At 40.0% G+C, this 12,184-nt stretch overlaps 1 long non-coding RNA gene across 2 annotated transcripts in view; it reads right to left on the bottom strand.

The window, feature by feature from the left end:
• The window catches only part of LOC141582039 (uncharacterized), a 59,650-nt gene that overhangs the window by 31,400 nt on the left and 16,066 nt on the right, over nt 1-12,184 (bottom strand). The gene's annotated exons all lie outside the window — the stretch shown is intronic.

Here is a 12,184-nt window from a genome sequence, read left to right as displayed (position 1 = left end):
CCTGAGTAGCTGGGACCACAGGCACGTGCCACCATGTCCAGCTAATTATTTTGTATTTTTAGTAGAGACGGGGTTTCACCATGCTGACCAGGATGGTCTTGATCTCTTGACCTCATGGTCCACCCACCTCGGCCTCCCAAAGTACTGGGATTACAGGCTTGAGCCACCGCGCCCAGCCTCAAACCTAATTCTTAATAAAAACTTATTGAACCTCCTTCATGACAAGAAACTGAAGCACTACAAAGAGGTTTTGAAACTTGGAGTGAATGACAGTATGTTTCAGTAACGCTTCATCTACCCAAGGGTAAACAATCAAATCTCTTCTCGACTATTATCTAGAGAGGGCATCCAAGATGGCCAATTAGGAGCAGCTCAGGATTGCAGCTCTCAGGAAAAGCATGGAGGGTGAGTGGATGCTGCATTTCCAGATGTATTTTTATTGCTCACAGACCAGGAGATTCCCAAGCGGAGGAGCCCCATGGGTGGCCAACATGCCTGTCTTGGCCCCCGCAGTTGTTTTGCCCTGCATGGCTGTTTTTGCCAGTGCAACTGTTTTGCTGGTGCCCCAGCATGGCGGTTCTCCATACAAAATACACAGGTCCGGATGCCATTTTAGCCGGTGACTGGAGCTCTGGGAAGGCAAAGTCGCCCATTCATCTGATTAAAAAGGGTACTGAAACAGGGAGCCAGACCAGGAGAGTCTCAGGCAAAAAAGCACCACGAATCTCAGTGCTGCTGTTTCAGCTGGCACAGTGGGTCACCGCATGGGAAATCACACAGATCCCGGCGCCTTTTCAACAGGTGACTGGAACACCTGGGAGACAGTCTACCGTTAATGAAAGAAAAATAATTTATTTTAAGGGGCTCTGAGGCAGGGAGCCAGGTGATCAGTCTCAGCTGGTCCCACCTCCACAAAAAAAAAAAGCAACCCGAAACACTCTGTATTGAGAGTTTCACAGCAAGCACAGCTGAACCTGGGAAGGCCCAACTCTGGGGGGGAGGGGCATCTGCCATTACTGAGGCAGTCCACCACTACAGAGGTAGTTTGCCATTCCTGAGGCAGTCCACCATTACAGAGAGAGTCGGCCATTATAGAGGTGGGCCACCAATGCCAAGGAAGTTCTAACTACACCCATAGAAACAGGACTGCAGGGAAGTTCACATGGCAGCTGGGCAGAGCCCACAGCAGCTCAGCAAAGCCTCGGCAGGCAGACAGTGACAAGGCTGCCTCCTCCCTGGGTAGGGCAGCCCTGAAAAAAAGCCAGCAGCACAACAGAAACTCATAAATAAAGCCCTAACTCCTTGGGACAAAGAACCTGGGAAGAAAAAAAAAGGGTGTGGTTTATGAGTTCTGCTGCAGCAGACTTAAATGTACCTGCCTAGCAGCTCTGAATGAACAGTGGAGCTCACAGCTCAGCACTTGAGTTCCTATAAAGGACAGACTGTCTCCTCAAGCAGCTCTCTGACCCCGGTATATGCCAAGATTCACCTCACAAAGGAGAGATAAAACTGACATCTGGCAAGTATCCTTCTGGGACAAAGATAGCAGAAAAAGAAACTGGCAGCAACCCTTACTGTTCTGCAGCTGCTGCAGGTGACCCCCAGGCAAGCAGGGCCTGGAGTGGACCTCAGCAGTCCTACAGCAGAGAAGCCAGACTGTTAGAAGGAAAACTAAGAAACAGAAAGAAATAACTTCATTATCAACAAATGGGACATCCACTCAGAGACTCAATCTGATAGTCAACAGCTACAAAGACAACTGGTGGATATATCCACAAAGATGGGAAGAAGGCAGTGCAAAAAGAATGAAAACACCCAAAACCAGAATGCCTCTCCTCCTACAAGGGATCACAATTCCTCACCAGCAAGGGAACAAGGCTGGATGAGGAGAATACATATGATGAATTGACAGACTCAGGCTTCAGAAGGTGGGTAATTAGAAAGTTCTGTGAGCTAAAAGAACATGTTCTAACTCAACGCAAAGAAACTAAGAACTTTTAAAAAAGATTTGATGAAATGCTAACAAGAATAAACAACTTAGAGAGGAATATAAGTGAATAGATGGAGCTGAAAAACACAACAAGAGAATGTCATGAAGCATACACAAGTTTCAACAGCCGAATTGACCACAAAAAATATGGGACTATGTGAAAAGACCTAATCTACATTTGATAGGTTTACCTGAATGTGATGGAGAGAATGAATCCAAGCTGGAAAATACTCTTCAGGATATTATCCAGGAAAACTTCCCCAACCTAGCAAGGCAGGCCAATATCCAAATCCAGGAAATATAGAACACCACAAAGATATTCCTCAAGAAGAGCAACCCCGAGGCACATAATCATCAGATTCACAAGGGCTGAAATGAAGGAGAAAATGCTAAGGGCAGCCAGATAGAAAGGTCGGGTTACACACAAAGGGAAGCCCATCAGACTCACAGCAGATCTCTCAGCAGAAACCCTACAAGCCAGAAAAGAGTGGGGGCCAATATTCAACATCCTTAAAGAAAAGAACTTTCAACCCAGAATTTGATATCCAGCCAAACTAAGCTTCGTAAGTGAAGAAAAAATAAAATCCTTTGTGAACAAGCAAGTACTCAGAGATTTCATCACCACCAGGCCTGCTTTACAAGAGGTCCTGAAGGAGGCACTGAACATAGAAAAGAACAACCAGTACCAGCCACTCCAAAAACATACCAAAGAGTAGAGAGCATCAACACAATGAAGAATCTGCATCAACTAACAGGCAAAACAGACAGCTAGCATCAAAATGGCAGGATCAAATTCACACATAACAATATTAACCCTAAATGTAAAGGGGCTAAATGCTCCAATCAAAAGACACAGACTGGTAAACTGGATAAAAAGCCAAAACCCATTGGTGTGCTGTATCCAGGAAACCAATCTCACATGTAATGATAAACAAAGTCTCAAAATAAAGGGACAGCAGAATATTTACCAAGCAAATGGAGAGCAAAAAACAGAGCAGCAGTTGCAATTCTCATTTCTGATAAAATAGGTTTTAAACCAACAAAAATCAAAAGAGACAAAGAAGGACATTACATAATGGTAAAAGGATCAATGCAACAAGAAGAGCTAATGATACTAAATATATATGCACCCAATAAAGGAGCACCCAGATACATAAGGCAAGTTGTTAAAGACTTACAAAGAGACTTAGACTTCCACACTATGATAGTGGGAGACTTTAAGACCCCATTGTCAATATTAGACAGATCAACGAGACAGAAAATTAATAAGGATATCCAGGACTTGAACTCAGACCTGGACCAAGCAAACCTAATAGACATTTACAGAATGCTCCACCCCAAATCCAAAAAATATACATTCTTCTCAGCACCACATTGCACCTACTCTAAAATTGACCAAATAATCGGAAGTAAATCACCCTCAGCAAATGCAAAAGAACGGAAATCATAACAAACAGTCTCTCAGATCACAGTGCAATCAAGTTAGAACCCAGAATGCAGAAACTAACAGAACCACACAGCTTCATGGAAACTGAAAAACTGGCTCTTGAATGTTGACTGGATAAACAAAGAAATGAAAGTAGAAATAAAGATGTTCTTTGAAACCAATGAGAACAAAGACACAACATACCAGAATCTCTGGGACACATTTAAAGCAGTCTCTAGAGGAAAATATATAGCAATAAGTGCCCATATGAGAAGCAAGGAGAGATCTAAAATCGACACCCTATGGTCAAAATTGAAAAAGCTAGAGGAGCGAGCTCAAAAAAAACCTCAAAACCTAGCAGAAGACAAGAAATGACTAAGATCAGAGCAGAACCGGAGATAGAGACACAAAAAACCTTTCATAAAATCAACAAATCTAGGAGTTGGTTTCTCGAAAATATCAGCAAAATAGACCACTAGCCAGATTAATAAAAAAGAAAAGAGAGAATAATCAAATAAATTCAATAACAAACGATAAAGGGGATATTATCACAGATTCCACAGAAATACAAGCCATCATCAGAGATTATTACAAACAACTCTATGCACAAAAACTAGTAAACCTGGAAGAAATGGATAAATTCCTGGACACTTGCATCCTCCCAAGCCTAAAGCAGAAAGAAGTCAAAACCCTGAAGAGACCAATAACAAGATCTGAAGTTGAAGCAGCAATTAAGAGCCTACAACCCAAAAAAAGTCCAGGTCCAGATGGATTCACAGATGAATTCTATCAGACATACAAAGAGAAGCTGGTATCATTCCTTCTGAAACTATTCCAAGCTATGCAAAAAGAGGGAATCCTTCCCAAATCATTTTATGAGACCAACATCATCCTGATACCAAAACCCAGCAGAGACTCAGCAAGAAAAGAAAACTTCATGTAATTCCAGCACTTTGGGAGGCCGAGGCGGGTGGATCAGGAGGTCAAGAGATCAAGACCATCCTGGTCAACATGGTGAAACCCCGTCTCTACTAAAAATACAAAAAATAAGCTGGGCATGGTGGCACATGCCTGTAATCCCAGCTACTCAGAAGGCTGAAGCAGGAGAATTGCCTAAACCCGGGAGGCAGAGGTTGCGGTAAGCCGAGATCACGCCATTGCACTCCAGCCTGGGTAACAAGAGCGAAACTCCGTCTCAAAAAAAAAGAAAGAAAAGAAAGAAAACTTCAGGCCAATATCCATGATGAACATAGATGCAAAAATCTTCAATAAAATACTGGCAAACCAATTGCAACAGCACATCAAAAAGCTTATCCACCATGATCAAGTAGTATTCATCCTGGGGATGCAAGGCTGATTCAATATATGCAAGTCTATAAACATAATTTACCACATAAACAGAACCAAGACAAAAACCACATGATTATCTCAATTGATGCAGAAAAAGCCTTTTAACAAAATTCAACAGGACTTTATGCTAAAAACTCTGAATAAACTAGGTATTGATGGAATGTATCTCAAAATAATCAAAGCTATTGATGACAAACCAACAGCCAATATCATACCAAATGGGCAAAAACTGGAAGCATTCCCTTTGAAATTTGGCACTAGACAAGGATGCCCTCTCTCACCACTCCTATTCAATATAGTATTGGAAGTTCTAGCCAGAGCAATCAGGCAAGAAAAAGAAATAAAGCGTATTCAAATAGGAAAGGAGGAAGTCAAATTGTCTCTATTTGCAGACGACACGATTGTATATCTAGAAGACCCCATCGTCTCAGCCCAAAATCTCCTGAAACTGATAAGCAACTTCAGCAAAATCTCAGGAAACAAAATTAATGAGCATAAATCACAAGCATTCCTATACACCAATAACAGACTGAAAGAGAGCCAAATCAAGAACGAACTGCCACTGGGCGCGGTGGCTCAAGCCTGTAATCCCAGCACTTTGGAGGCCGAGGCGGGTGGATCACGAGGTCGAGAGATAGAGACCATCCTGGTCAACGTGGTCCGTCTATACTAATAATACAAAAAACTAGCTGTGTGTGGTGGCGCGTGCCTGTAATCCCAGCTACTTAGGAGGCTGAGGCAGGAGAATTGCCTGAGCCCAGGAGACGGAGGTTGCGGTGAGCCGAGATTGTGCCATTGCACTCCAGCCTGGGTAACAAGAGCGAAACTCCGTCTCATTAAAAAAATAAAAAATAAAAAAAAGAACAAACTGCCATTCACAATTGCTACAAAGAGAATAAAATACCTAGGAATATAACTAACGAGGAACATAAAGGACCTCTTCAAGGAGAACTACAAGCCACTGCTCAATGAAATAAGAGAGGACACAAACAGATGGAGAAACATTCCATATTCATGGTTAGGAAGAATCAAAATCATGAAAATGGCCATACTGCCCAAAGTAATTTATAGATTCAGTGCTATCCCCATCAAGCTACCAGTGACCTTCTTCACAGAACTGGAAAAAACCACCTTAAACTTCATATGGAACCAAAAGAGAGCCCGCATAGCCAAGTCAATTCTAAGCAAAAAGAACAAAGCAGGAGGCATCACAGTACCAGACTTCAAACTATACTATGAGGCTATAGTAATCAAAACAGCATGGTACTGGTACCAAAACAGAGATATAGAACAACGGAACAGAACAGAGGCCTCGGAGGCAACACAACATATCTACAACCATCCAATCTTTGACAAACCTGACAAAAACAAGCAATGGGGAAAAGATTCCCTGTTTAATAAATGGTATTGGGAAAACTAGCTAGCCATGTGCAGAAAGCAGAAACTGGACCCCTTCCTGACAGCTTACACTAATATTAACTCCAGATGGATTAAAGACTTAAACAGAAGACCTCATACCATAAAAACCGTGGAAGAAAATCTAGGCAAAACCATCCAGGACATAGGCGTAGGCAAGGACTTCATGACAAAAACACCAAAAGCATTTGCAACAAAAGCCAAAACAGATAAATGGGACCCAATCAAACTCCACAGCTTCTGCACGGCAGAAGAAACAGTCATTAGAGTGAATCGGCAACCAACAGAATGGGAAAAAAATTTTGCAATCTACCCATCTGACAAAGGGCTAATATCCAGAATCTACAAAGAACTAAAACAGATTCACAAGAAAAAAACAAGCCAATTCAAAAGTGGGTGAATGATATGAACAGACTCTTTTCAAAAGAAGACAAACAGGAGGCCAACAAAAAGATGAAAAAATGCTCATCATCACTGGTCATTAGAGAAATGCAAATCAAAACTACATTGAGATTCCATCTCACGCCAGTTAGAATGGCGATCATTAAAAAATCTGGAGACAACAGATGCTGGAGAGGATGTTGAGAAATAGGAACACTTTTACACTATTGGTGGGAGTGTAAACTAGTTCAACCACTGTGGAAGACAGTGTGGCGATTCCTCAAGGACCTAGACATAGAAATTCCCTTTGACCCAGCAATCCCATTGCTGGGTATATAGCGAAAGGATTATAAATCATTCTACTATAAGGACACATGCACACGAATGTTCATTGCAGCACTGTTTACAATAGCAAAGACCTGGAGCCAACCCAAATGCCCATCAATGATAGACTGGACAGGAAAAATATGGCACATATACACCATGGAATATTATGCAGCCATCAAAAACGATGAGTTCGTGTCCTTTGTAGGGACGTGGATGAACCTGGAAACCATCATTCTCAGCAAACTGACACAAGAGCAGAAAGTCAAACACCGCAAGTTCTCACTCATAGGCTGGTGTTGAACAATGAGAACACATGGACACAGGGAGGGGAGCATTACACACTGGGGTCTGTTCAGGGGAAAAGAGGAGGGACAGCATGGGGTGGGTAATTGGGGAGAGATAACATGGGGAGAAATGCCAGATATAGGTGATAGGGAGGAAGGCAGCAAATCACACTCCCATGTGTGTACCTATGCAACAATATTGCATGTTCTTCACATGTACCACAAAACCTAAAATGTAATAAAATTTTTTTAAAAATCTGGAGACTACAGATGCTGGAGAGGATGTGGAGAAATAGGAACACTTTTACACTGTTGGTGGGAGTGTCAATTAGTTCAACCACTGTGGAAGACAGTGTGGTGATTCCTCAAGGACCTAGAAATAGAAATTTCATTTGATTCAGCAATCCGATTACCAGGTATATATCCAAAGGATTATAAATCGTTCTACTATAAGAACACATGCACACCGATGTTCATTGCAGCACTGTTTACAATAACAAAGACCTGGAACCAACCCAAACACCCATCGATGATAGACTGAACAAAGAAAATGTGGCACATATACACCATGGAATACTATGCAGCCATTAAAAATGATGAGTTCGTGTCCTTTGCAGGGACATGGATGAACCTGGAAAACATAATTCTCAGCAAGCTGACACAAGAACAAAAAATCAAACACCACCTGTTCTCATTCATAGGCAGGTGTTGAACAATGAGAACACATGAACACAGGGAGGGAAGCATCACATATTGAGGTCTGTCAGCACAAATAGAGGAGGAACAGTGGGGATTGGGGAGTTGGGAGGGATAGCATGGGGAGAAATGCCAGATATAGGTGATGGGGAGGAAGGCAGCAAATCACACTGCCATGTGTGTACCTATGCAACAATATTGCATGTTCTTCACATGTACCCCAAAACCTAAAATGCAATAAAAAAAGGAAAAAATTTTTCTCTAAAAGTCCTACTAATAATAATGTCTAGTTTGTGGAGTTTATCAAAAAGGAAGACTAAAATATTGGATTCTCATCCACCTTATAACAGAAGAGAACTTCTTCAACCTAATAAAGGGCATCTCAAAAAACCCTATATCAAACATCATATTTAATGATAAAAAAATCAAATGCTTTTCTCTTAATGTCAGAAACAAGACAGGCATTTCCACTGTCACCAGAATTTATAATTATACTGAAGAACTGAAGGTTCCACCTTGTATAATGAGGTCAATCATTCAATAAATAATCTTGGAAATGAAGAAATAAAACATTCTCTTCATAGATGACATGATTTGTACTTGGAAAATACCAAAGACTCTGCAAAAAATGAATGAAACTATTTGTTGAGTTTAGCAAAGTTTTAGGATGCAAGGTCAATATACAAAAATTAATTATAGTTCTATATACTATACTATAAAATTCTGTTCTATAAAATTAATTGTAGCTTTATATACTATAAAATCTGATTTCCAATTGTTCATAATTAGTACATTCATAATTAGTATGAGCAATTGGAAATCAAATTTTAACATGAAGCACTATTTACAATAGCACCAAAATATGAAATGCTTAAGTATAAATCAATCAAAACATGTACAAAATCTGTATGCTGAAAACTGCAAAACTTATCAGAAAATATCACAGATAACTAAATAAACAGAAAGATATACTGTGTTCATGGATTGGTGAACTCAATATTCTTAAGATGTCGGTTCTCTCCAATCAATATCTGAGCAAAATTTTTGTAGAAATTTATCAGCTGATTCCAAAATTAGGTGGAAAGACAATAGATTAAAACTAGCCAAAAGAATTTCCAGAAAGAATAATAATAGCAATGTTGAAGAATTCACAATATCCAATTTCAATAGTACTGTATTTAAGACAGTGTACTGCTGATTAAAAAAAAAATGCAGACAGATAAATCAGAGGCAGTCCAGATGTAGACCCCAACATTTTAATGTAATGAAATGGAGAAAGAATAGTTTTTTTTACAAATATTGCTGGGATAATTGTAAATCCATATTTCTTTTGTTTGTTTGTTTTGTTTCGTTTTGTTTGAGACGGAGTTTTGCTCTTGTTACCCAGGCTGGAGTGCAATGGCGCGATCTCGGCTCACAGCAACCTCTGCCTCCTGGGCTCAGGCAATTCTCCTGCCTCAGCCTCCTGAGTAGCTGGGATTACAGGCATGCGCCACCACGCCCAGCTAGTTTTTTATAGTAAATCCATATTTTTAAAAAGCTAATCTTGATCCATATATCACACCATATAGAAAGTAATTTGACACTTTCTAATAGGCATATACTTACAGTACAACACAGCAATCCAGGTAATTACCCAAACAAATGGAAGACTGTGACAAACACAAAAGACCATATACTGTATTATTTCACTAATACTAAATTCTGGAAAAGGTAAAACCATAGTGACTGAAACTAGATAGATGGCTGCCTAGAACTGGGAATTGGAGGAAGGCACTCACTGCAAAGGGCCATAAGGAACTTCTGGCAATGATTTATATCTTGATTATGGTCATGGATACATGACTGTGTGTAAACTCCAAAGCTTACTAAATGTTACATTTAAAATACGTAAATTTTATTGCATGGAAATTATTCCTCAATCAAACTAGGGAAAAGTGAATTGGCTAAATTATTCCTCAATCTTCCTTGAATTCAGTTTGACTTACTTGAGTCATTTTTTGACTGAGTCATCCATGTCCACCCTTCTTCATACAGTAGTTTCCTGTATCATCAACTGTTGTTCAGCCTTTATTAAAAGTGCATCACTATTTTCTCCAGAATTTTCTTCCATGCCTCTAACACCCATTCTACAAGTTTTGATGTAAATGTTCAAGCAATGATGATATTACTTTTGCTGCTTACCTGACTATAAGATGCTTTCTGACTTCAGATATAATAAAATGTGAAAAAAAATGTACATCTAAGAACGAAAATGTGATAGAAGGAAACAAGGTTTAAATGCTGGTGAAATGAACTTTTTAATTATTATGTAATAATCTCTTTATCTTTAGTAATGCTTTTTGGTTGTCAGTGTTACCTGACGTAAATATAACTAACATGACATTCTTTTAATTTTGCTGGTATATCTTTTCCCCACCTTTTTGCTTTGAGAGATCAACCTTGCCTTTACAATTAACGGGCTCTAGAGAGCTAGTGCTGGTGTTGAGCAGTGTCTATGATGTCTGGTGGAGGTAGATATTTGACAGAGCAGTAACAGTACCCTTAAGACAAGACTTATTTATAAGTAAACAAGATACACCTCCAGGGATCCCTAGAAAAACTTGAGAAACATTGTAGAAGTAGCTAATGTCATCTGCAAGCACGTGGAGCAAAAGCCACTGACATCTGAGTATTAATGTAATAATGATTCCTGTCTCTGTTCTCAATTGACTTTATTTAGAATACATATACAACATATAAAAATGTACTTAAAAGCCAGGAAAAATTCTACTAACACCTTAGGCTGGATTATCACAAATCAACAAATCTGTATGTTCTATTTCACTGCAAATAACACATATTACCTTTGGAATATTTATAACACCAAAAGTAAAATGAGAGAAATGTAAGATAACCCTTCCAAAATATAATTAAATGATTGGGCAATAGGAAGACTGAAAAAAAAAGTCTCTTAAATTTGGCAAGAAAGAAGTCACTGATAAGCTCAGGAAAGACATTTACAGTAAAGTACAAGGACTAGGAGCCATATTAAAGAGAAATGAGTGAAAATCAATTACTGTCAACCATATGTTTGAGGAATTTGGGGTGAAAGGGTAGTTGCATATTTCTTTTGAATCAGTCCATATCCAAAAATCTAAGGCTTAGGCCTTCCCAACTAAATTGCCTCATGCTGATTTCTTTCTGCATATCACTTTAAATTTTTATCTTGTCATCTCTTTTTACCAGATTGTTTTCACAATCTGATAAAAGGTCAAGAGAGTCCTGTCACACAACATGGTTCAGATACTCACTTTGACACCCACTGACCATGTGGCCTTAACTGCTCTGACCATCCATTTTCCCTGTCTTGCCTCCTGCCACCTCTCCAGCAACCTCAACATCCCACTCTGAGTTCTTCCAGGAACATCATTCAGGCTATTCACTCACTCATTCAATTTTTCAATCAGTGAATATAATGGAGCACCTGCTGTGAACTTGAGGTTGGAAAAACAGTAGTGAACACTGTATAACGTTATCTCTGTTTCTCCTGACAGCATTGCTCAAGCAGTTCCTTGTGTCTGGAATGCTCTTTTCTGGCTAACTCCCACCAACCCTCAGGTACCATCTCTGCCAGGAAGGGCACCTGCCCACCACTATCCCCCAGATATGGCCAATAACTGAAGGCAGACCTATAGAAGTTTAACTACAGGCCTGTAAGCAAGAAATAGCTGGTAGTGTAAGCTGTTGAGAGTTGGGGGGCTATTTGTTACAAAGCATCATTGCAGCAAAAGCTGACCAATACAAACAGGCAAATTCTAGCTTCAAGTTTCAGGACTGGGACACAGTGAATCAACGCTTAGTGTTTTTAGGCAGGGTGGGCCAATGCTAAGCAGATGTTCTCAGAAGAGACAACATCTGAGATTGAGAGAGACCTGGGTGTGAGTCTTTGCTTTGTCATGCAGGGGTAGTAAAAAGTCTATTGATTAAAAAACACATTCTCTGGAATCAAGTTGCTTGGGTGCAAATCCCAGTGCTGCCACTTATAAGCTATGTAACCTGGTACTAGTTTCTTAACTTTTGGGCCTCAGTTTCCTCATCTGTGAAATGGAAATGATTCAAGTACCAGCCTCACGAGGGCATTAAGTTGATTCAGTAAGCTAATTTATGTGATGTGCTATGAGTCGCTACTTTTCAGTCATTGTGGGTGAGCTTGGCTTGGCAACTTTACTTCTAGAACCTTGTCATGTATCCAGCGCAATTCGTGTTCTTTGGATTACTAGAAACTCTAGCTGGCATGTTGTAGCTTTCTAGGCACCAAAACCTTCTTGTGCT

Source organism: Saimiri boliviensis, chromosome 18 (genome assembly GCF_048565385.1).
Source record: "Saimiri boliviensis isolate mSaiBol1 chromosome 18, mSaiBol1.pri, whole genome shotgun sequence".
Classification (NCBI taxonomy): Eukaryota; Metazoa; Chordata; class Mammalia; order Primates; family Cebidae; genus Saimiri; species Saimiri boliviensis.
This window is presented reverse-complemented; position numbering and strand designations above follow the sequence as displayed.